Genomic DNA, 22,083 nt, shown 5'->3' with positions numbered 1-22,083 from the left:
ACTAATTACTGTAACTCAAAAACCAACCTTCTATGGAAAATGTTTCAAGTCTGTTAAATTTATTTGTTTTCTGCCTACATAAGTGAGACCGTAGCTTTTCAGCTTCAGAGCATTGACCCATTCCTTTGGAATCTGTTACCCGGTGGCTAGTCTATGTTTACCCAATGGCTTGCATTTGAATACTCTTTAGAACTAAATTCTGATCCTTTCAATTATTTTGGGTTTGACAAGTCCATGCTCATGGGATACGCAATCCAGTCCTGCAATCTCTTTCCACACACTGATTCCATGACTTAGCAGATTATTCTTAATGACCTGCACAGCTGGATACTGTATTCAGGCCTTTAGAAAGAAAACAAGAGCCTTTAAGGACAACCATGGGGGAAGGATCACATGGGAGAGGAACTAGCCCTGCTCTGGGGGAGGGCGAGCTTGCTGGAAGTGTCCCCCTCGCAGGCAGGTACCTTCTACTTCTTTATTTACCCGCTTTGTGTTGAATAGCCTAGACCCTAGGATGATCAGAGAATCTAGCCCAACTGTCTTCCCCCTCTTTAGATGAGGAAATAGCACAGGAATGGCTAATTTTTAGAAACCATAGAAATAAAAGGCTGATTGGACCCTTGTTAAGTGACAAGTTTCACCTGAGGAACCTAGATACAATAGGTATCAGATGATAAAGTGAATTCTGAGTCCCAGTAGAAATTGCAAATTTGAAAAGTAAGGTAGTGAAAATCTGTTAAAGGACAGTGGTCCGCACTCATAACCACATTTTGTCATTATAAAAAGGTAGAAAATGGTGTTTTTAGACATCCTCTCTCTCCTAAGGACAATGGATTTGGTTGGTTTTTCTCAAGTTCTAAAGCATGGTAGGAAATTCAAAGGAACAACAGGGGGACTGAAATGTTGCATTTACACTTAGCGGGACAGCGGGGCCTGGCGTCCACCTCCACCTGGGAGGTGCTGAGGGTGGAACCAGGCTGGCCAGTTGCAGAAAAATAAAGGGCATTTGCTCCTCAGCTGGGAACAGCTGGCACCATGCAAGTCTGAGGGGTGTCAAGCGCTGCAGACATGGGCCAGGACAGAGGAAGCAGTCACTGCAGGCCCAAGAGGACTGGTTGGCCCCCACAAAAGAGGTCTCCCACAGTGGAGAAGGCCAGAGAAAAACAGAGTTTGACAAGGGAAGTGCCAGACAGGAAAAACAAACAAACAAACAAAAAAAAATCTCTTACTTCCTTCATAGGAAAAAGTCAAACATTCCCCGTCAGGGCCTCTGAAGAAGCCAAGAAAACACCAAGGGAGAAAATGTCCATTGAAACACGTGCCTGCCTGAGTGTGAGGATCTCCTACGACAGTCACTGTCGCTTAGACAGGTGAGACCTCTTGGCCCCCTCCCCACCCTGCCACGCAAAAGAGCCCTCACAGCCCCTTTCTCACTCTAAGCTGCCAGGCTGTTGCAGGACCCAGGTGGAGGAGAGAGGGAGGAGCTACAACTTTGACTGAATTTGGAACCTTTCATTATTACAATTTCTGAATTGAGACTGTGTCTGTAGCTAAAAATGAGACAACATGACTTTTTTTAATCCAATAATTAGCAGAAAATTTATGGGACACTCCAAGTTTTTATCCAGGAGAAGAACTTCTACCATTGAATACATTTAAAAAGACATTGAATACATACAAAAGTAAAGATGTTTCCTGGCCGGGTGTGGTGGCTCATGTCTGTAATCCCGGCACTTTGGGAGGCCAAGGCGGATGGATCACCTGAGGTCAGGAGTTCGAGACCAGCCTGGCCAACATGGTGAAACCCCATCTAACACGTGGGGAAACTATCTCTTATTCAGACTCTCTGGGAGGAAGGTGCTAGGTTATTCCCATACAACAGAGAGGGAAGCTGAGACCCCACAGGTGACCATCCAAAGAAGTCAGTCACATCTTCAGGAAGCAACTTGGAGAAAGCAACCAAAAGCAACTTGCTTTTCCACAAGACCCAGGTGGCAGCCATCAAATGCAGCACTAACCAGGGTAGGGAGGGATGGCTTGACCCAATACAGAGCAGCTCTGTGGGAGTCGGTGGATTCTGTGGCCACTGCGGGTCAGCCCAGTCCTCTGGTTATAGAGGAGAGCAAGCTGGGCCAACCCAACCCACCAGACTGATCCTTGAGTCCAGTCCAGCTTTCCCACAGGTCAGTAAACTAGACACTTCATGAGCCACTAAGGCCAGCCACGGTTCCTCCACACAGCCTGTGCCACTACATGGAGATCAGAGCAGACTCCAAGGTGTGGCCAGCTCACCGGACCCTGAGCCCAGGTGTGCAGCTCTTCAGCTCAGCAGAACGACATTTTATTTTTATTTTTTAATTTAATTTTTTGTTTTGTTTATCATTGACACATGATAATTGTACATGCTTATGAGGTACAGCGTGATGTTCCAACTCATGTCTACATTATAAAATGATCAGACCAGGGCAGTGAGTATGTCTGTCTCAACAGAGCAACTTTCCACAAAACTCTCTTCTCTCCATGGCTGTGAAAACAGAAAAACAAAGGATAGGGAGGGACAGAGGGTAGAACATTGATTTCAGACTTTCAGTCCACAGCTCTGCCCTCCAAATACAGCCAAAGTGGATGCTAGACATCCTCATTATTAGAAAGCTAAACTCCTTATTTTTAAATAAAAAAGTATGTATGTATGTATGTATGTATTTATTTGAGACAGGTTATCACTATGTTGCCCAGGTTGGTCTCAAACTCTTGACCTCAAAAGATCCTTTATTAGCTGGGACTATAGGTGTGTACCCTGTGCCCAACTGGAAACTAAACTCCTTCTAAGAAAGCACCAAGGTAAGCCCGCTCGATGCTACCGTTGGGTTTGCTCCTGAGGACTATGAAATCCTGAACTAGAACTGGGCTCCCTGCAGCATCTGGGGATTTGAGGGAAGGAGAGTAGAGATTTCTAGAGTTTTCTGTGGCTTGCAGAAGGGGTGGCTGGTGGAGGGGAAGTAACAGTTCTCTGGAAAACTTGATACAGAGAATTTACAAAGTTGCTCATCAGAGGGTGCTCCAGTTCAGTCTTATAATTTACGGAAAGAGGTGGGACCAAGAATCAATTCCTTCTTTTCTCTCTCTCTCTTCCTTCCTTCCTTTCCCTTTCCTTCCTTCCTTCCTCCCTCCCTCCCTCCCTCCCTTCCTTCCTTCCTTCCCTCTTTTACTTTCTTTCTCTTCCTTCTTTCCCTCTTTTTCTTTCTTTCTCTTCCTTCCTTCCCTCTTTTTCTTTTTCTTTCTTTCTTTCTTTCTTTTTTTCTTTCTTTTTCTTTCTCTCTCTCTCCTTCCCCCTTCCCTCCCCCCCTTCCCCTTCCTCTTCCCCTTCCTCTTTCTCTTCTTTCTTTTCTTTCCTTTCTTTTCTTTCTTTCTTCTTTCTTTTTCAGACAGTCTCACTCAGTCACCCAGGTTGGAGAGCAGTGACATGATCATGCTCACTGCAGCCTTGAACTCCTGGGCTCAAGCAATCCTCCCACCTCAGCCTCCCAAGTAGCTGGTACTAGAGGCAAGCACCACCATATCTTGCTAATTTTTTGTTTTTGTAGAGACAAGTTCTTTCTATGTTCCCAGGCTGGTCTCAAACTCCTGGCTTTAAATGATCCTCCCGCCTTAGCTTCCCAAAGCGTTGGGATTACAAGTGTGAGTCATTGTGCCATGGTTTTAAAAGTCAAATAATATCAAAAAGCTAATAATAAAAACCTCCATCTCTCCCTTCCCTGCATCACTCCTGCAAGCCATTCTTGAGATCATATAACTTTTTCCCTTGTCTTTAACCTCTTTGTTTCTAAATAATAGGCTTACATTGCTAAATTCTAATTTGTCAGTTTTAGACGTTGTCTAATGACACCTACCATGAGAGCTGAGGATTTAGCAGTCCTGCTCCATTCTTCTACCCGCATTCCTTACAGCTTTCCCTACATATTTATATAATAATTTTTGTTCTCAATAAGCAGCGTTTACATCACTATGACTATGAAATATGATTCACTCATGAGCCAAAATGTCCATTATGATGACGTCTGTCTTCTACAACACTTTCTTTTCTTCCTAGAGTTAATACTTGCTTTGTTTTTTATTTATTGGATTTTCTATGTTACAATGCTTACTTACCCCCACTCCAAATAATTCAAAATCAATCACATTTTTTATGTAATCAAATACAACAGTTCCATTTTTTATTTCTGCCAGCAAATTGCCTCCTAAAGACCTCTAACCCCAGTCTGGAGGCTGAATACTAATGCCTGAGATGTCCCGCAGCCATTTCTTGTGTTGAATCATCTGTTACCTGGGTGCCATTTCATCTTCCCCTTCCTTGATTAATTTTCTTTTTTTGCTGAGGCATATCTGCCTAAGGAAAGTGCATAAGAGGTGAAAAAAAAGAGTCTTCGGTTTTCTGAAAATGTCTTTCTCTTATCCTTACTCTTGATTAATAGTTTGCCTAAGGGTAGAACTCTGGTTGAAAGTCATTGTCCCTCAGAATATTGAAGGCATTGTATCATTATTTTCTTTCAGTTTTGCTATTAAAAAATTCAATGCTATCCTGAATTCCAATCCTTTCTCTCTCTCTCTCGCTCTCTCTCTCTCTCACACACACACACACACCTGCCACACCCAGAAACTTATCGAAATTTTCACTAGCTGGGCACAATCACATGTGCCTGTAATCTCAGCTATTCAGGAGGCTGAGGCTGGAGATTGCTTGAGCCTAAGAGTTTGAGACCAGCCTGGCCAACATAGTGAGACCCTATCTCAAGTAAGAAAAAAAGAGAGAGAGAGAGTCTTTACCACTGGTGAGATAAAATAATAATAATGTGACACTTTTTTAAAAATTCACTATTGTGGCCACGCTGTGCCCCTTTCAATTTGAAGGCTTGTGATCTTCAACTCAACATTTCTTTCATATCATGACTTTGATCATTTCTCTCCACCAGCTTTTCTGTGCTCTGTTGCTGTAATTTTTCTTCATCAGACATTGAACTGACTCAGTGCAAGAGGACAGCTTCAGGTCCTTATGATTTCATCCCTAACCCCACCAATCAGCATTCCTTCCCCTCAACCCCCTGCCCACAAAATATGTTTTAAAAAGCCTAACCTCTGAATTTTCAGGGAGGCTGATTCGAGTAATAATGAAACTCTGGTCTCCTGTTTAACAGGTTCTATGTGCATCGAACTCTTTCTCTCTTGCAATTCCTCTGTCTTGATAAATTGGCACTATTTGGGCAGTGAGCAGGAAGAACTCGTTGAGCACTTACAAGTTGAGGAGTTTCCAGCTGCAGTCTGTCTGGGCACTGACAATGGGAACTAGTTTGACTTGTAGAAGGGTGGGTCCTGTGACATTTTTACATCTTTCTGAGAACACAGAATATGTGGCCACTCCTTCACCAGTCATGGACACCTGGTTCTGTGTTAACTTTGAGAACCTCAGTTAGTCACAGGGAGTCCATTTTATCTGTCAGCCAGGATCATACTTTAACAAGCCAAAAAAAGGTGGAAACAATTCAAATATTCCACTAATGAATGAATATATAAAATATGTTATATTCATTCAGTGGAATTTTACTTGACAATAAAAGAGAATGAAGTACTGATACATGCTACAACATACATGAACCTCAAAAACATTATGTACATAAGTGAAAGAAGTCAGTTCAAAAGGCCACATATTGTATGATTCCATTTATATGAAACGTCCAGAAGAGACAAATCTATAAATCTATAGAGACAGGAAGTAGATTAGTGGTTGCCTTTGGGGCTTAGAAAATGACACCCCAAAAGCCAATGCTTTGACATGCTGAGAGACCTTAGAGGCTGCCTCATAATCAAGCTGCCTCTAACCCTGTTTTGTTCTACCCCTACCCACCAAGAGCAGGGAGGGACTCTTTTTGGAATTTCCTTCTCTGACCAAGAAAGCTTCTTTCCAAAAGAAACATAATTGTCTTAAACCCCCTCCCTAGGGATCTCACCAAATAACCGGAAACTGTCAACTATTGGAGAAGAGAAGAGACTGGGAGTTAACCCATGCCCAGACAAACTTTTCATCTATTCTAATCCCCTAGAAGATTACCTGGGAGACTTCTTTTGCATAATAAGACAACCTTTGTTCCTGTGCAGCTCCACATCTCTTCTTCCTGTAATGTCCACCTCCCACATGGTGGGTCCATTCAGTTCTCCCTAATGAAAGCATTGCCTACATTCTCCATCTCCTCCCTTCCCCGTAAAGTATCTGTGCCACACCGGATTGGTGAGCAATCCTCCTGTGATCCACTACTCCCCCGCCCACATCCCAGCCCCACCATACACGTTAATAATTGTGTGTACCTTTCCTCCTATTATTCTGCCTTTTGTTAGAGAACCTTCAAAGGGTGAAGGTGAAGTTTTCTCTTATCCCCTAAATTTCATAGGACTAGGAATGAGGGTTGGGATGGAGAATAGGAAGTGACTGCAAATAGGCAGAATTTCTTCTTGAGGTGAAAAAATTGTTCTAAAGTTAGATTGTGGTGATGGTTGCACAACTCTGCAAATATACTCAAAACCATTAAATTGTACACTTTAAATGGGCAAATTAGCTGGGTGCAGTGGCTCATACCTGTACTCTCAGTACTTTGGTAGGCTGACGAAGGAGGATCACTTGAGCCCAGCAGTTTGAGGCCAGCCTGGGCAACATAGGGAGATTCCATCTCTACAAAAATTTTAAAATTATCCAGGCATGGTGGCACACACCTGTAGTCCCATCTTCTGGGAAGGCTGAGATGGGAGGATCGTTTGGGCTCAGGAGGTTGAAGCTGCAGTGAGCCATGATCATGCTACCATAAGCCTGGGTGACAGAGCAAAACCCCATCCCAAAAAAAAAGGAAGTGAATTGTATGGTATGAAAATTATATCTCAATAAAGCTGTTTTCAAAAAGTAGTTTGCAAACTGTAAAATAAAAAACACAAAAGTCAAATCTTTATTTATTAGTAGTAAAACAGAATAAAAACATTAGGAATCATTTCAGTTATTCTTAATAATTATCTATCAATAATTAATGATCAATCATTATTAACATACAATTATTAATAATTACTATTTTATAATTATTTCTCAGCTGCTCTGGGAGGTTGCTGTTTAGAGACACAATTTCACAACAAAACCAGCTGCTCATTAGGAAGCTGCTTCAAACATTTTGGAGCTACCTAAACATGTAAACACTGTGATTAGGGTCAAGCTGATACTTTAGGATCATCTGTGTATGTAGTCCCCACACAAGGTCCTCTTGTTTGAACCAAATTTGATATTTTCCATGGTCCAAGAAAACATTCTATCAAATAGAACAGAGTTGCTTCACAACTCAGAAATCAAAGGCTCAACTTCCAATAAAAATGCTGTTCACAAAGCCACTTGACATTAAACTCTCAGCTCAATTTCCTGAAGAATCATCAGAGCCACAAGATGGAGAAAGTAATCATTCTTCTAGAGTCACTGCGATAATTGGCTAGAAATGTCTGCTGTTTTTAAATTGACAAGCATGAGCCCAAAAACATTAGGCAATTGGGTACCTACTTGCTGATTAGAATTTGATTATAAGCTTGAAGTGGAGTTGGGCAGAGGAAAGGAGAGGGACCGGGTGTGGTGCCCTGAGGGGCCTCCTTCACTGTAACCTTATAGGAAATGCAGGTCAGCAAGACCAGAAAATGGCTCCTTGCCTCATCCTTCTGATAACCACAGGTAACATCTGGTGCATATGCTCCCTGCAACACTGTGCGGGGTGTGTGTGCGTGTATAAAGTATTTATTTTACAAAAATGAAGTAAGACTATAAATACAGTTCTGTCATCTGTATTATTCAGTTGGTAATATATTATGAAATCTATTAATATTTAAAATGAGTTTGGTAGTTGTCGTGTATTCCATTGTATAACGTTACGTTAGGTTTACTCATCTCTTCTGGCTGGACATTTAAGATTTAAGTTGGTTTGGGTCATTTACTGCAATAAACAAGTCTTCAATAAAGCATTCTAATCTGTTCTGCATGGCCCATGTCCTCTTCTGGCAGTGATTTTTACACTATAGGCTGAAGGGTACACATTTTATAATTCTTAGCTGGGATAAAATTTTGTTCTGGAACCAGATATAGAAATATGAGCAACTGATTGGTCAGGAATCTGGGCATATGGTTTGAGAAATAGGCACAGGATAGCATTCTTTGAGAGCCAAGTATGTTTCAGATATTTTCTAAAAGACAACATCCTAAATCCCCCCTTTACAGAAGAGGACACTGAGGCGAAGAGTAAATAGCAGAACTTATCTTGCTACCTGATAAGAAGAGGAAGAATGAAATTGTGAGAGACTTGGGCAGGTGGGGATGGTTGAGGGGACTCAAGACCCAAGAACTAAGGGCCACAAATGGCTGAAGCATCCCCATAGAAATGCCACCACATCCCACAGAGCACAGGCAGATTTCCTGAGGAGGTGGTGAATCCTAAGTCTCAGGCCCCTTCTGAATGTGAAATAAAAATAAAATCTTGAGCCCCACCAACAAAGTGAATGAACCCTGCTTGGCCACGGACGCCCCAGAAAAAACTTGGAAAATTAAATTCCATGACAAGATGGGAGGTCAGTGACACCTCAGTACACTTCCTTCCTTGCTAACTTTTACTGGATTATTTCTTAAGAGTTAAACAGAAGCTAGCCCTGGAAAAACAAAGAACAGAAGGTTTGCTCCATCGCTGACTTTAGGCAATCACCAGATGCTCCAGCCAGACTCCCCTCCCTTCTTGCAGTCTCGACATGGCAGCTTATCAGTTTCATAACACATTCCCCTCATAAATAGCCAGCGACCGTGGGCTGGCTCTGACTGGTTTACAGAGGCTGCACACGAGATGCTTCTGTGTGCTTTGCTGTCCCTTTGACATATAGAGCCTAACTTTAATGCATTTAAATGTTAAGTCTCCACCCCAAAGTGATCATGGGATGTATGTAATATACATGTTTGCTTACCATGCATGTGTGCAACTTCCCCTCATGAATATGCATAGATCCTCCTAAAAGCTATTAAATACATATGTTTAGGCAACCCATTTGGCATAAATTTCTGTTCCATTCTTCCCTCCCTTAAAGTGCCTGCTTTCTGTGTCTGCCAGAGGTTCCACTTCTTAGTGTGCAGGGTGGCCAGCCTGCAGGCCACAGTTCTTTATAAGAAATAAAGTTCTCCTCTCTAAATGTATGAATCTCACTTTTTTTTTTTTTTTTTTTTTGACATGGAGTCTCGTTCTGTAACCCAGGCTGGAGTGCAGTGATCTTTACTCACTGCAACCTCCACCTCCTGGGTTCAAGCGATTCTCCTGCCTCAACCTCCTGAGTTGCTGGGATTACAGGCATGCAGCAGCACGCCCCACTAATTTTTGTATTTTCAGTAGTGATGAGCCTTTGCCATGTTAGCCAGGCTGGTCTCAAACTCCTGACCTCAAGTGATCCACCCTTTGGACCTCCCAAAGTGCTGGGATTACAGGCATGAGCCACCATGCCCAGCCAAATCTCACAATTTTTTGAGTTGACACAAGGCTTCGGGATAGGCTCCTGCAATGTGTCATATGCTTTGCTAAATTTTGCCAAAGTAAAATCACTTTTGTTCTTTTTCTTAAGGGTGGTCCCATAATTGTATCTGCTTCATGCTCCAAAAACCAGAGACTTATGGTACCAGAGGCCTGAGACAGAGCAAATGCAACTTCTCCCCTTCTCCCTCCAAGCACTTAATTGGAGATATTCAAAACGATTCCCAAGCTTGCTAAGTAAGGGAGTGAATGTGCAGAAAACCAGACAAGCCGAGGTGGCAGATGGCACTTCATAGAGGAACTGGAGTCATATTCTTTACCCAATAGTGAGGGACCATGAGGCCCACAGGAGCTGGCAGGGCATGGGGAAGTCCTCTCAAAGACGCAAGGTGTTAAAACCCTGCTCATCCACGTGGCAATCTTTGTACTTTAATAAAGGGCTAAAAACACCTTTGCAAAAATTATAGCAATGAGAAAATTATGACAGTGGAGGAGATCTGATCTAACCACCTCCATCTTGCCTGTAACCTCCAAACTGCCCTGATCACTCCTGAGTGGACCAAACTAACTTAGGGAGAAACTTAGTTCATAATTTAAATGATAATAGCCGTTTCCCAAAACTAAACCACATTAGTAAAACTAATGAAAGACCACCAGGTTAGGAGAATGAGAGGAACCTGAATTCTGCTAAGATGTAGATGTAATTAAGTGATAACAAGCCATAATTTTGGAGGTCACAAGATTTGCAACCTTCCTACTTCTGTAAATAACACCACTATTACGGAACCTAAGACTGGCCTTTTGAGGTGTCTTTTCAGGTTTTTGCATTTCTGATGACCGATGGCTCCACCTGGACCCACGACTCTTGACTCAACCAGTCCTGTGGTCCCTACCCAGAAGGGGACTCAGCACATAAGAAGCAGTTTCCACACCCCTATGATTGCCTCCCCAACCAATCAGCAGCACCCATTCCCCAGCCCCCTGCAGGCCAAACTATCTTTGAAAACCCTTGCCTGCAAACATTCTGGGAGGATGATCTGAGTAATAATAAAACTCTGGTCTCCCATTTAGCCAGCTCTTTGTATATAAACTATTTCTCTATTGAAACTCCCCTGTCTTGATAAATCAACTTTATCTGGGCAGCTGGCAAGATGAACCCATTGGATGGTTACAGGGCTTTCACCAAACAATGCTGCTAACATTTATTTAGGTTCTGGCTTTTTATAGATTTTCCTTGTGATTCAGAACCAGATGTAAGGACAAATGACACATGCATTTAAAAAGAGCCCAAACTGCCACAACATCATATCTCCCAGAGGGACTGGGGCATTGTTCCTGCTTCTGAGTTCAATAACAAGTTATGACAGAGAAAAAGGTTGAGAGAGAGAAAAAAGTTGTGTCACCAAAAGTCCAGCCTCCTAGCTGATGGGTGCGCGCAGGTAAAGTCAATTCAGGTGACTGACTCTGGGGGAGCTATTCTCCCTAGATATACAGACATCTTGATAATATTCATTAATCAGGCATGACACAGTGGCTCTTTTAGCTTCCTGTAGCTGGAGGTTGTCACAGATTGTTTAAGAAAAGATTAACCTGTGGTTGGGAAAGATTTTTGAGCCCAAATAAAAGTAATGACAACTGACCCTTTTGCAAACTTGGAGAGTTTATTTTTTAACCAAAAGTGCTTTCACTATATTTCAAACCTGTTGGCTTCAATTGTAAAATTGCACCTACCTCTGACAATGACCCCTCTTTCACCCCCATATTCCTATTTGGCAAAGCAATATGGTTTAGTGTTCAAGAGCACTCTCCAAACAAAGTTTTTCCCCTTACGGTTTTTGCAGCTTGCAGGCAGGTCTCAGTGGTAAGCGCTTCTTGAATGTCACAGAGGCAAAGTGGCTCTGCCAAAAAAAAAAAAAAAAAAAAGGGTTTGTGAAAGGAGGAAGTCTGAGTCATCAGCTGCAGGGAGCTATTACCTATTGCAGCACAAGGATAGTATCTTGGAGTCCAGGCAGACAAAATGAAGGCCTTATCCATCCTTGTCCTCTCATGGGACGTGGTAGCTGAACATAAGCCAGATAACTGCACTGCATGAAGGCACAGCATAGGAATATCAGAGCTGAACCACAGTCTACAGTAGGTTGTGCACCTGCTGTGGCCAGCAGAGGCAAGGCCATAGGGTCAGGCAGGCTGTGCATGGTAGCGATGGTGGCACTGAGAGGTGGAAGAGCAGGGTATCCCACCATGGGCCAAAAGAGACATCTGGGATTCCAGGGTCAGGCAGAGCTGGTTGTTCATCCAGTGTGGTCGGCTTACAGCTGTTCTTACACATGAGGAAACTGAAGGTTCCAGAACTTGCTCCAGGTGACACAGCCAAGAAGTTGGCAGCCTAAGGGCTTCTACTATAATTGAGGCCACAGGTACATTTTCATGAAGTGATGAGAGAACACCGAGGTCCACAAATGATAGGGCTCAGGGAAGGGAGAGCGGGGGCTGGAGTGGCCATGGAAAGTTCCACTCACGAGGATTTGAGTGAGAAGGAGAAACAATGCCGCAGATGCACCACAGCTGCAAGGGCACTGGCAGAATATGCTTGGTTTGATGTTTGGTGGCAAGAATAATAGACAGGAAAGGGGAAGGTTGTCAGCCTCTGTGTCTGAGTCTGCTCAGGCTGCTGCCACAAAGCATTGCAGACCAAGAGGCTTAAACGGAAATTTATTTCCTCATGGTTCTGGAGGCTGGACATCTGAGATCAAAATGTTGGCAGGGTTGGTTTCTCCTGAGGCCTCTCTCCTTGGCTTGCAGGTGGCTGTCTTCTCCCTGTGTCCCCACATGGTCTTCCTTCTGTGTGTGTCTGTGCCCTCATCTCCTCTTCTTATAAGGAGAGCAGTCCTTTGGATTAGGCCTCACCCTTACAACCTCATTTTAACTCAGTCACCTCTCTGAAGGCCTGTCTTCAAATACAGCCACATTCTGAGGTCCTGGGGGTTAGGACTTCAACATGTGAATTTAGGGAAGGGAGCAAGGGGGATGCACTGCAGCCCAAAACACTCTTGACGGGGGACAAGTGAACTCTGATAATGGCTGCCAAGTGCACAATTATGGCGGCCACCAATCTGGTGGATTCAAGGACTGGAGCTCCTCTGCTAATTCTTTCCTGCCAGGTTAGGAGGCATGCGAAGCTGTACCTTGTGTCCCGACCTCATGAGACTGTGTTGGGCAGCTTTGCAGAACAAGCCTGGCCCTGGATTTAAACAACAGTGAGGTTTCATGTTCCAGACCGTCCACACTCAGCCCGATTCAGCCTTCACAGGCTCAGTTGGTGGCAGAGAAGTAACCTTGCCCTCAGGACATGGAGCATGGGCACTTCCAGCTCGACACGTAGCAGACAGTGTCTTCCATGACAGTTGGGTTTTCAAGGAGGTAGGATGAAGTCCAGGCTTCCTGGGCCTCCAGCATGGTAGGTGTTTTTCCTCCAGTTTTCTCATTTGACCCCAAGCACAGCCCAGAGTTAGAGAAGACCCCTGTTGTGTTGTTTTGTTTTGTTTGTTTGTTTTTTGTTGTTGCTGTTTGTTTTTTGCTTTTGTTTTTGTTTTTTCGAGATGGAGTCTTGCTCCTGTTTTTACAGATGGGCAAGGAAAGCTCAGAGAAGAAAATTAATGTCACAGAGCTTGCACATAACACAGCTGAACAGTTCAGCTTTCTCTCTTTTTTTAAAAAAAAAAATATTTCTGTAGGTTATTGGGGGAAACAAATGGTGTTTGGTTAGCTGAGTAAGTTCTTTAGTGGTGATCTGTGAGATTTTGGTGCACCCATCACCAGAGCAGTGTACAGTTTCATTAGCCCGACGACAACCCCATGTGTGCCCATTTGCCATGGAGTGAATGTTTTTGTCTACCCAAATTCCCATGCTGAATCCTAACCCCTAATGTGATGGTGTTAAGAGCTGGGGCCGTTGGGGGTGATGAGGTCATGAGGGTAGAGCCTTCATGAATGGGACTGGTGCCCTCATGAAAGAAGCCTCAGAGCGCTCCTCCCTCTTCCAGCATTGGAGACTCAGCCAGAAGGTGCCATGTATGAACTAGGAAGCAGGACCTCACCAGACACCAAATCTTCCTATAACTTAATTTTGGACTTCCAACTTCTAGAACTGTAAACAGGTGTAATTGGCTCATGGTTCTGCAGGCTGTACAAGCATGGTGCTGGCATCTGCCCAGCTTCTGAGGAGACTTCAGGGAGCTTTTACTCATGGCAGAAGGCAAAATGGGAGCAGGTACATCACATAGTGAGAACAGCAGCAAGAGAGAGAGGGGTGGGGAGGCGCTACATCGTTTTAAACAACCAGATCTCACAAGAATTCACTCACTATGGCAAGGACAGCACCAAGCCAAGTGCTAGAGGTTGTAAATGTTTGCTGTTTATAAGCTACCTGGTCTATGGTATTTTGCATACAAACTAAAATGTCATTCTATTACAGCTACTTAGAGCAAATCCTGAAAAGGTTTTATCTAACCTGACTTTTAGAACTTCCCCCTTCTCTTCCCCAAACACCAAGATCCACTCCCGCCCCCCCGAGCTGCTCTCACCTTGCCTGCCATCCTGCACTTGACCTCACCCCCCACCCCATGCCCACTGTCCCTCCACCTACTGTGCCCCGCCCCCCAACTCAACTCAGGCATCAGCCTCTTTGTGAGGTTTCCCACACTCTGCAGGGTTTCCCCTCTTGTCCCGCGGCACCTGTTCCAGCTTCTTTGATGGCATTTATCACATTTTAATGAAACCTTTTGCTTACGACGTCCTCACTACTAGACTGTTGTTTCTTAGGCTGGTGTGGAGTTTGGCTCCCCCTGGACCATCAGAGTATCAACTCTCTAGCATCCGACACACGGTCTGTGTTCGCGGAGTTTCTGGAGTGAATGTTTGCACATAGGCTGCATGCCTTCCTGATTGTGGACCCCCTGCCTCGTTTGACCCATAACTTTTCATGTCACCTGGCCTCCTATATGGTCTTAGAGAATTCCAAGCAATCCTTTCACAGCTCCATGCCCAGCCCACAGCCCCAGACCTGCCATCTACCTTCTATCCCAGATAGAAGGTAGGTGTTAGGCCATTCTTGTGCTGTTGTAAAGGAATAACTGAGACTGGATCATTTATAAAGAAAACAGGTGTAATTGGCTCATGGTTCTGCAGGCTGTAAAAGCATGGCGCTGGCATCTGCCGAGCTTTTGAGGAGACTTCAGGGAGTTTTACTCATGGCAGAAGGCAAAGTGGGAGCAAGCACATCACATTGTGAGAACAGGAGCAAGAGAGAGAGGGTGGGGAGGTGCCACACCATTTTAAACAACCAGATCTCACAAGAACTCACTCACTATGGCAAGGACAGCACCAAGCCAAGAGGGATCCACTGCCACAGCCCAAGTGCCTCCCAGCAGGTCCCACCTCCAGCAGCGGGGACTGCATTTCAACATGTGATTTGGAGGGGACACATCCAAACCACATCATCAGGCTTGCCTTGATTTCACAGCCCCACTAATCACTTTCACCCTGTTACTGCTGCCCCTCCAACTCCACCAGTCCAGAGCTCATTGAAGGGCTGGGAGAAACTGTGATTTCGGTTTAGAAAGATGTCATGATTTGAGGCCTCCAAAGTAAGCCTCCTTCCACAAGCTAAGCTCCAACAGCCACTCTATTAGAGAAACAACGAGGACTTTCCAAGTGGGCTTCCCCATCTGAGATGTCCAACAGAAAAATACCCCGGGTCCAATACGTGATGCTGCATAAGAATTCCATGGAAAGTGCTTATAATATAACGCTGTGATTTAAAAGTGGGTTACAATGAAGCACACGCAATATGATCCCATCTCTGTGCAGATATGCACACACGTGCGTGCATGACAGCACACACATACATACAATCATGGGAAAGCAACTACTCCAAAGTCTAATCACCATTATTTCTCAGTGTGGGATTTCCATTCAGATTTAGCTTTTCAAAAACTTATCTGTGCTTTCTACATTTCCTACAGAAGATTGGTATTATTTTGCACTGAGTTGTAAAGCAAACTTACTTTTTAAATCCCCAGATAAGATTATCTTAATGTATGCATTTTACACATACTAAAATTTACTTACATGAGAAACTTGGTGTCACATTAGAATCTAAACAATCTGTCCAAACTCAATATTCCTATGACTCAACTTTAGATCTAGAAGGAGGAGGTGAAAGAAGTTAAAAGTTGACATGATTTGCATTGTTTTTCATCCACTTTCTGATATTTCACTGGTTGCATAATGGAGAAGAGTAAATAAAGGGGAGGTAAGTGTCTGGGCAGGTGCTGTGATAGACCATCTGGGGTGGCCCCTTCAGCTGGAGCTCACACCAGCCCTGGGAGCCTCTGCATGGGCTCCAATGTCCAGCCATGTGGGCTCCTTGAAGCAACATTGGGCCTCCTCCCACAGGAAGGAGAGCCGCACTGGCCTGAGCTTCCCAACCCTTCCAAGAGCCTGCTCCTGGCCATCTACCCTCTGGTATCTTCGGGTGAGTACCCCTGACCCAGCCAACAGCCCTCTGGCTGAGAGTATAGCAAAAGAGCCTGGGCTCTGCCATGTTTTACAGTTTCCACTCAAGCTGGGGGTGACAGATCCTGGCCACACCAGACTCTGAGCAAGGTGGCTGCCCCACAGCCATGCCCTCTCTCCTTCTGCTGTCTTTCTTTTCCAACTCTCTTCTTCTTCTCCACTCAAGCTGACCAACAAACTCACTGCCTACACAAATGTCCAGCTGGCCACTCCAAGGCCTCCTGGGAGGTGGCCTTTAGCCCTGCACTTAAGGACAGGAGATGGTGCAAAGCACTGCCCTTTGGGACATGCTCATTTCTTTTACTAGGATCTCCTCAGACTGAGCTGCCCTGGGCTTGCATGCTCTTTAGGGACCACGCTATCCTCTTCTCTTCTGGCAGGAATCTCCAGCCTTGAGAAGTAACTGTTAAAGCCCCCTTATTTGGTTTCATGGGAAGAAGAGAATCGCCTTTTAAACTGAGCACTGCACTTTCCACAGGGGCACAGCCCCAGAGATCCTCTGCTATCTGCTCTCCTCTTGGTCTTTTTCTTTGAGGTGGGGGGTCCATACTCCATTTTTTAAAAAAATTATTTCAACTTTTATTTTAGATTGGAGGTTACATGGGTATATTGCGTGATGCTAATTTTGGGGGTACAACTGATCCAGTCACCCCGGTAGTTAGCATAGTTTCCAATAGGTAGTTTTGTAGCCCTTGCCTCCCTCCCACTCTCCCCTTTCTAGTAGTCCCTGGTGTCTATGTTCCCGTCTTTGTTTATCACTACCCAGTGTCCAGCTCCCTTATGAATGAGAACATGCAGTTTTTGGTTTTCTGTTCCTGCATTAATTTACTTGGAAAAACAGCCTCTAGCTGCATCCATGTGCTGCAAAGGACACAAGCTCATTCTTTTTCATGGCTGTATAGTATTCCATGGTGTATATGCAGCACATTTCCTTTATCCAGCCCACCTCTGATGGGTATCTAAGTCGATGCCCCACACTGGTCTCTTCTTGTAGAAAGACCTGGGGAGAAGTTGGTATGAGGGAGAGCCAGTGCTACTGTCCCATTAAGCCCCAAGAGAGGTGTCCACCCAGGTTGTTGGCAGTCACTGGCAGCTCTCTTGGGAGTATGAGACACTCTAGAGATTTGGCCCCTAGTTCCAGGACAAGAGGACACGGCCCAGCCCGCAGTCTTGGGGAGATGGAGTGCTGCCTCTGGCAGGAAAGGCCAGGGAGGGACTGTGGGAAGAAAACAGGGAGCAGGAAGTCCCTGAGTTCCTGCCCAGGGCAAGTGCGGGCAGCTGTCTCCACAAGAAGGTTGGTGCCAGAGGGGAGTGGAGCATACTGTTGTGTTTGTTTGTTTGTTTGTTTGTTTGTTTTGAGATGGAGTCTCACTCTGTTGTCCAGGCTGGAGTACAGTGGCGCAATCTTGGCTCACTGCAGCCTCCACCTCCAGGGTTCAAGTGAGTCTCCTGCCTCAGCCTCCTGAGTAGCTGGGATTACAGGTGCCTGCTACCACGCCTGGCTAATTTTTGTATTTTTAGTACAGACGGGGTTGGCCAGGCTGGTCTCGAGCTCCCGACCTCAGGTGATCTGCCCGCCTAGGCTTCCCAAAGTGCTAGGATTACAGATGTGGCCCACCACGCCCAGCCAAAGCCACATTTTTTGTCTAGGGTCACACTGTGGGTATCTCTCCATGTCCCTCATCTTTTCTGTGTGTCTCACCTATAGAAAGTGGCCCATCCACAGAGGCTCCATGGAATGAGGGGAAGGTTGTCCTTCACGGATCAGGACAGGGCTGCTGAGGAAGCTGATTTCTGAGCCCAGGAACCCGCCCTCAACAGGAAAGGCAAATAGATGGTTTCAAAGCAGCAGCTCAAGCCGTCTGACTTCTTGGCCCCCGCCCACCCCCCAGCCCCGCGGATAAGGGCACCATCCAGAATGGCTGTAAATTGCTCTGAAAGTGCGAGGTGTGTATTAATAACCCCGCGGAGCTCTCTGGTGCTATATAAATGCTAAGTAGAACAGAAATTACTTTGGAGTGTTCTTGCACCTGAATGATCTCCCAGATATAACTGCTTTTGATCAGTCATCAACACAACTTTTAAAATAAAGCCGCCTCAGCCTTTTCAGTTCTGACCACAAGACAAAACGTATCGAACCAAAGGTTAAACTCCAATTGATTAAGGTCTCTCTCCGGCTTTTTCCTCTTCTGGGTCCCCTTTACAGCTGTGAGTCTAAGATTAGACACCGGTTTGCTTTTGTTGCTGTGGTTGCTGGTGCTGTTAGAACAGCTATTCCCCTCCCCAGGTGAATAGACCAGAATTGGATTTTACATACATTATTTGAACTAAGGTGAATAAAATACATTTCTCACCCACTCAAGTTGCCCCTCATAATATGAGGGGCCTGAAAGGTTTCAATCAGGTTTCCGGTGATCTTATTTTGATTAAATGTAGGGGTTTCATTTTCCCAGAGTTGCCTCAGGTTTTAGCTGTGTATATATTGTAATTCTGTATTTAGAGACGGTTGTATGCATGCATTTGATGTGGAGGGATTTCTATTTTGTTAGCCATCTTGATGTCTTGCCAAGCACCCCCACACACATTTCATCTTTCTGTGGCCACAGGCAGAGCAGGACAGGTGTCTGCATCAAATCCTCTAACCCCTAATCCTCCTAACACATCTCCCCCGCCTTCATTTCCACCTTTGGGAATACACCATCCTACATCTCATTCTCTGCATCTCATTTTCTGCACCCTTCCTTATTCCCATGTGGTTGTGTTTTGTTGCTGTTGTTGTTGTTTTAGAGACAGGGTCTTGCTCTGTTGCCCAGGCTGGAGTGCAGTGGCATGATCATAGCTCACTGCAGCCTTGAACTCCCGGCTCAAGCAATCCTCCCACCTCAGTATCCTGAGTAGCTGGGACTGCAGGCATGCATGGACTCCTGCGTGCATGGAGTCACGCCTAACTCTACAAAGTCACATGTTTAAAGTCTAGCTCTGGGACTATGACTCCAAGGTACGCCTTATGTCTTACTCTTCCTGCTCCTCATAAGCAGAACTGAGCCTTTTTAGCATTTCTGCATTCTCACACTCATGTCAGACTCTGGGAAAAACAAGGTTCCAGCTTATCTCTTTGTTTCCATCCATCTCTCTTTCTCTACTCTTCCCTACTTCCTATCCTAAATGGTAATATCATTAAACTGCATCAGCTTAAAAGAAGGATATTTGAAATCCCTTGGCTAGTCTTGCTTGTGACTTAGTGTCTCAGGAAATTGAAGATGTACTTAGACAAATTGCTATCGGAGGCCAAAATTTGACCAACAGAAAAAAACAATGGATTGATGAAGTGGAAGTGGCAGGCATTTTTGGTCAAAATAGTGTCTTTATTGTTTTTATAAAATAAACATTGAATCACTACTAAAAATCCAACAATAAGGAAGAGAAGAAAATAACAAATTATTCAAAATCCTATCAGTGTTAACACTTGGTGACATCACTCCAAACATCTTTCTTTGCCTACGTATATAAAACATTTAAATGGATGGATTTAAAAATTGTTAGAAAATGCTGCTTCCAGGATGCTAGTTCTTGAAATATCCCATCATATTTAAGAAATAAAGACCACAAGGCCAGGTGTGGTGGGTCATGCCTGTAATCCCAGCATTTTGGGAGGCTGAGGCGGGCAGATCACCTGAGGTCAGGAGTTCGAGACCAGCCTGGCTAACATGGTGAAACCCTGTCTCTACTAAAACTACAAAAAATTAGCTGGGCATGGTGATGGGCACCTGTAATCCCAACTACTCGGGAGGCCGAGGCAGGAGAATCACTTGAACCTGAGAGGCAGAAATGCAGAGATTGCAGTGAGCCAAAATTGCAGTGAGCCGAGATTGCACCACTGCACTCCAGCCTGGGTGAGAGTGAGACTCTGTCTCAGAGAAAGAAAGAAAGAAGGAAAGAAAGAAAGAAAGAAAGAAAGAAAGAAAGAAAGAGAGAGAGAGAGAGAGAGAGAGAGAGAGAAAGAAAGAAAGAAAGAAAGAAAGAAAGAAAGAAAGAAAGAAAGAAAGAAAGAAAGAAAGAAAGAGAGAGANAGAAAGAAAGAAAGAAAGAAAGAAAGAAAGAAAGAAAGAAAGAAAGAGAGAGAGAGAGAGAGAGAGAGAGGGAGGGAGGGAGGGAGGGAGGGAGGGAGGGAGGGAGGGAGGGAGGGAGGAAGGAAGGAAGGAAGGAAGGAAGGGGAAAGAAGGAAGGAAGGAAGGAAGGAAGAAAGGAAGGAAGGGGGAAAGAAGGGAAGGAAGGGAAGGAAGGAAGGAACTACAAAAGTCACTAAACAGTTGAAGTCTTTTTTTAACTACATGTTTCATTATTCTGACAATATCGATTACCGCTCTGAAAGATGAGATATCTAGTATTCCTGAGCCTTCCTTCAATACCCCCTTGTCCTGACTTCCCAGTGTTTTGTTCTGTGTATTATTATTACATTCAAAGGGTTCAAGATATTCATGTCCTATTGTGTGATTCTGACTCCCCAGTTGCTTAATCTTAGTTCTGCAGTTAAATAAAGTCAACATTCAGTATCAGGGCTGGTTTCGTAACCACAGCTCAACTTTTCCATTCCTAAATTCTTTTTTTTTTTTTATTGGAATGTTATTCTTCTTTATTACAAAAATGAGAAGAAAAGTAAAGTCTAGACTGCTCATGGAAGAAAAGCAATGGGATGAAAGATCATTAAAATTATAAATAAAATATATTATTTGATTGAATATAATTATATTAGTAATAAGACAAGTAAGCTAAAATCCACTACAAATCATACTTTCCTTTTAAATAATGCTGAGGTATAAAGTAAAATAAAAATGACATAAAAAACAATAATGAGAAAACAACTACACATTAGAACCTGTGAAGGCTATCAAGCTAAACCACTCAATGTAAAACCCAAAGCTTTAAATGCTCACATTACGAAATACTAAACTATGATGAAACAATTAAGAAATAAGAGTATCTGTCATCATATTTTATCATGTTGATGGCTCAAAAATAAGATAAGCTATAAGACTATATTAATGAAATAATTTGAGGGGTTTTTTAATTATTATTATACTTTAAGTTCTAGGGTATATGTGCACAATGTGCAGGTTTGTTACATATGTATACATGTGCCATGTTGGTGTGCTGCACCCATTAACTCGTCATTTACATTCAGTATATCTCCTAATGCTATCCCTCCCCCCACCCCCCACAACAGGACCCAGTGTGTGATGATCCCCTTCCTGTGTCCAAGTGATCTCATTGTTCAATTCCCACCTATGAGTGAGAACATGCGGTATTTGGTTTTCTGTTCTTGCGATAGTTTGCTGAGAATGATGGTTTTCAGCTGCATCTGTGTCCCTACAAAGGACACGAACTCATCCTTTTTTATGGCTACATAGTATTCCATGGTGTATATGTGCCACATTTTCTTAATCCAGTCTGTCACTGATAGACATTTGGGTTGACTCCAAGTCTTTGCTATTGTGAATAGTGCCACAATAAACATACGTGTGCATGTGTCTTTATAGCAGCATGACTTATAACCCTTTGGGTATATACCCAGTAATGGGATGGCTGGGTCAAATGGTATTTCTAGTTCTAGATCCTTGAGGAATTGCCACACTGTTTTCCACAATGGTTGAACTAGTTTACAGTCCCACCAACAGTGTAAAAGTGTTCCTATTTCTCCACATCCTCTCCAGCACCTGTTGTTTCCTGATTTTTTAATGATTGCCATTCTAACTGGTGTGAGATGGTATCTCATTGTGGTTTTGATTTGCATTTCTCTGATGGCGAGTGATGATGAGCATTTTTTCATGTGTCTGTTGGCTGTATGAATGTCTTCTTTTGAGAAGTGTCTGTTCATATCCTTTGCCGACTTTTTGATGAGATTGTTTTTTTGTTTTGTTTTGTTTTGTTTTTTTTAGAC

The sequence above is a fragment of the Theropithecus gelada genome, chromosome 1 (assembly GCF_003255815.1).
Source record: "Theropithecus gelada isolate Dixy chromosome 1, Tgel_1.0, whole genome shotgun sequence".
NCBI lineage: Eukaryota > Metazoa > Chordata > Mammalia > Primates > Cercopithecidae > Theropithecus > Theropithecus gelada.
The sequence above is the reverse complement of the archived record's forward strand: the minus strand, read 5'-3'. Positions refer to the sequence as shown.